Genomic DNA, 4,355 nt, shown 5'->3' with positions numbered 1-4,355 from the left:
TAGAAAGCCCTGCTTCGGTGGATCCCAAACATCAGGCCTCTGATGTTCCTGCAGATATAGAACAGGAAATTCCTCTTGTTCAATCTAATATATCTTATTTACTTTACTCAGCAATGCACTTATTTCTTAGGACTAAATCCAGTCTAGCCTGTATTGCTATTATTCATTTTGTGACCTGTGTAAAGAGACAACCTGTACTATGTATCAAGCTTCCCACGCAGTTTCATTGGCAGTAATACAGTCTCGCACAATTAGTGCATTGCTATCTCCTTTGTCCACACTCAAGCTCAGCTACAGGTTTGGGGTTCGCATATTTTTTTTGCATATTTCCCCCCACCGCTACCACCCCAACCATATCTCTTTTCCTTATTTTACATGGCCTTCTTAAAGGACCCACAAAGCAAAGGCAAGTAAGCTCTATACAAAAGAAGGGAGCGGGGACAAGTACACTCACTCCACCACCCTCCCTTGCTGTTCTCATGGCCCCCTGCACATGGAGGGTGACTGTCCGCAGAAGACAGTCTCCTCTGTCCGTGGAGCTCTCCCCAAGATTTGGAGACCCCTGAAAATCAGAATTCTAAAGTCCTGGGGAGAGACTCCACAGACAGAGGCGGCAGCATCTTTCCACTGCAGACAGTCACCCTCCACATGCAGAACAGGGAGGGAGGGAGTGTGCTAATTTCTGCTGCCCCTCCCCACATGTAGAGCTTACACGGCAAAATGCATGAATATTTACCAAGTCCTTTGAATAACTGGAAAACCATTTGGGATCAAAAGACCTTCAAATTAGACTTTTGTCATTGTCAGATGATTACCTACCTAAGATTCCTGTGGATATGGCTGGTCCCATTCATTTCTCGTCTTCCCCCCCCCCCGCCCCCCTCCGTCTCAAATTGTTTCTTTGGATAGCAGCCCTGGTTATTTATTAATTTTTCTTATATATTCACTTTCTGTTCCTTCAACTGTCTCTGATAGCATTCTGCCTCATGGAACAAATCTGGCATCCATTCAGACAAGCACAGTGATAACCACTGTTTTCATACTGTGCACCCTCTAAAAACATATACGTGTGTCAGGTTACCCACAGGTGACAGATCTGCAATGCTTGTTCAGTGCCTGGGCAAGAGTGCCTGGAAGCCATGTTGCAGGGATTTGTTCTGACAGAAGTAAGTAGTGAGGGATGGACAGAAATGCTTATTCAGCCATTCTGTGCGTGCATACACAAGTAGCCAATTTATTGCATGCTGTGCCATTCTCAGGTGCCAAAGGCAAACGTGTAGTCCAGTGTAGCATATGGCTTGGCTCTTTTGCTTGGGTTATCTTGAGCTATTTATCATTTTGCCATTGTTGTGGTAACCTGCTTTCCAGTTGTGGCACAGTGTGGTCTATATTATGAGCCATCAAAATCTGGCATAAACTTGTTGGTTTCTGCCTGTGATACAGCTGTTAAAAGCAAAGAGCCTCAGTCAGGGGAAAAAAGATAGTGACACTATACGCTAGGGGTGGGGGACCTCTTTCAGCCTGAGGGCCAAATTCATTTTTGGGAGCTCTATAGATGGCCAAATGCAACGGAGCCAAAGGCAAAATGGGTAGGGCCAAAAATACAGAAATGCCAGAGTACTTTAGCTTAAAGCTCTTCCTGCCAGTAGCTAAGCCTTGGGAGAGGCATGTCAACCCTTTAGAATGGGGAAAGACTGTACCAAAGGCGGGAAACCACAATTGGCAGTTGGGAAAATGGGGTGTGGCCCTCTGGGATACATCAGGAAGGCTGGATTTGGCCTCAAGTCCTGAAGTTCACCACCCCTGCTATACACCGTGTTGCCTGTGACAGAGTCACATGTAGTTGCTGTGACATGAGAGCCAACTCCCCTGGTGCCATCCATGCAGTGTTATGAACTATACTGGCAGAGCCAATATTCTGGTTTCTTCCTGCATAAACATTACTGGGGGGCAGTGGGGAGAGACAACTTTTGCCTGGGAAGGAAGTTTTTGCTGGCCCTGCCCACACAGTTCCTTCAGATACACTTCCCTAGAATTGTGGAGGATCACACAGCTGGGAAGTAGACCCAACCTTGTTGTGACTACATATGAACTGGCTTTGAGACGAGCACTGATCCCCCATAACACCAGAGTTAAGTGATTGAACAGTACCAGTACTTGGCAGATTAATTCACAAGATCTGCGCAAGCTTCTGAGATTCAATTATCGTATGTGTGACAGTGCCTAGCCTCAGGGAGGACTGATGTCCAAGAAAGCTTATCTTCACCAGAAAAGGTCACATCACTTTATGAAAGGAACTTTCTTATCCTGCAATAAATCTACAAACAGTAGCTCAAAATGGTAAGCAGAATCATAAATGCTAAACCTCCACTATTGCAGGCATCTACTGCAAACACACATTTTTTAAATAGTACCTTTTTAAAAAAATTGATCAATCTACTAACTAAATCAATTAAGAGTGTAATCCTATGTGGATTACCCACAGCATCCGAAGTTGGAGCCAGGAAACTGAACTATCCTATGCTGTTTGAGGGCATAGGATTGCTCCCTCTGTCTACAGCCTTAAAAAGAGATGGGAATATCAAATACTTGGTGTTTGAGAAGGGAATATATTGTGAAGAATAAGACATAGCTTGTTTCACATGTTTAAAGGGTGATGAATAAGTGATGAATAAGAATTATGAAATAAGTGATGAATAATAGTTCCCCAATTAGTGGTTAGTATATTTTGATGGATTTAAAATATAGCATAATACAGCTTTGTGGAACATCCTATAGCTTTCTTTGAATATTTCTACATTTTAGGGTTCCCATTTTATGTTCTTTATGGCAGGACCCTTAGGTATTTAACAACTGCATGATGGCTAGCAGAAATGATGTTATGGGAAAAGCTCCCTTTTAGATTTTTATTTGTCATATTTCTCAGAGGATCTGCCAAAGAAAAAAAACTTGGCAACAACCATATTATAAGCTTTGAGTGCAACAGAGCCATTAAACTCAACAGAAGTTTGCCACTGAGTTCAATGGGATGATTGCATAATTAAATATAGGTATTTCCCTCCTGCTTAGTTATTTTGAACTTCTTAAAAAAGACAGCATACATTCAGTTGCCTTGGTTTTGCGTGTCTATTTTTTAAACTATTGTTTTAATTGCTGCTTTTCACGGTTGTTTGCTTTTAATGCTTTAAAAAAAATCATATATTTATCTTAATGGTATGGTTTCCCTCCTTTTTGTAAGTCTCTCTAACTACAAGAACAAGAAGTTAATGAATTAATGGATATTTTCACACTGATTTAGCTGGGTTAGGCATTTATATGCCCATTCCTGCTCCATTTAAGTCCTCATTCTACAAACGTTGCCCAGGCATTTAAAAAAAAATAAAAATTGCCAATTTTTAATTTGGCAGACATAGGTGGTCTGACAATACACTGTTGTGGGGCATCAAGTGGCTCAGTGAAACCATGAAGACGCATTATGGGCATCTAGTAATGTTCTACTTAGGATAATTGATGGAGGCTGAGTCATTTCCAAAAGAGTCACACGAAAAGCAAAGATAGCCACGCTGGACATAAGCGTTAAAAAAAACACCCTCCATTAGTGGAATACCTTTATTAGGCCAAGCAAAAGGTCACAAAAATGTGCAAGATTTCCAGATCTCTTCATCTGGCAAGATGATACAAAAAGAGGGTTAGGGATGGGGGCGAAAGCTCACTTGTTGAAGTCATCGTGAACCCTGTTCATCAGTAGGACTTATTTCCAATCCCAGCTGTAGCTGACTTTTCTGTGCAGTTATTTCAGTTTGCAGTGTGGGCGTATATCGATGCATGTGGGTATAATACATCCACACATAGTATTTTGTATGTCACATACAAAGTACTGTGTATGGATGTATTATACACACATGCATAGATATACGGACCACTCTTTCCTATTTCTAAGCATAGTTGCTGTTGTTCTTTGCCGCCCTCGGAAGGCCTCAGTTTTGAAACTGGAGGAAGACGTTCATTCCATTACCCGGGAGGGCGAGGGGGCTGCGTTTCCTGCTGATTAAGAGCAGAAGTCGCCACATGGAAATCATCCCCCTTCCGCGAGCGCAGGAGGCGACGGCAGGAGGTGGGTTGTCCCGACTCGAGGCGATATCGACCCGTCCCAGACTTCGTCAGCAGCGCCTTTGCGAGCCGAGCCGAGCCGAGCCAAGGCTGCGGCTCCTCCTCACGGCCGCCTCTCGGGGCCCCCCGACCTTCCCTGCAGCCTCCGCGGCTCGGCGGAAGCTGCTTTGGCCCGAGTCAGGTGTCCTCGTCGGCAAACCGAGCCCGCTGCCGGGTTAGAGGATGTGCGGAAGGCGGAGACTGGC

This window comes from Heloderma suspectum, chromosome 1, assembly GCF_057233095.1.
Source record: "Heloderma suspectum isolate Gila_16-S chromosome 1, 16-S_ref, whole genome shotgun sequence".
NCBI classification, from domain to species: Eukaryota; Metazoa; Chordata; class Lepidosauria; order Squamata; family Helodermatidae; genus Heloderma; species Heloderma suspectum.
This window is presented reverse-complemented; position numbering follows the sequence as displayed.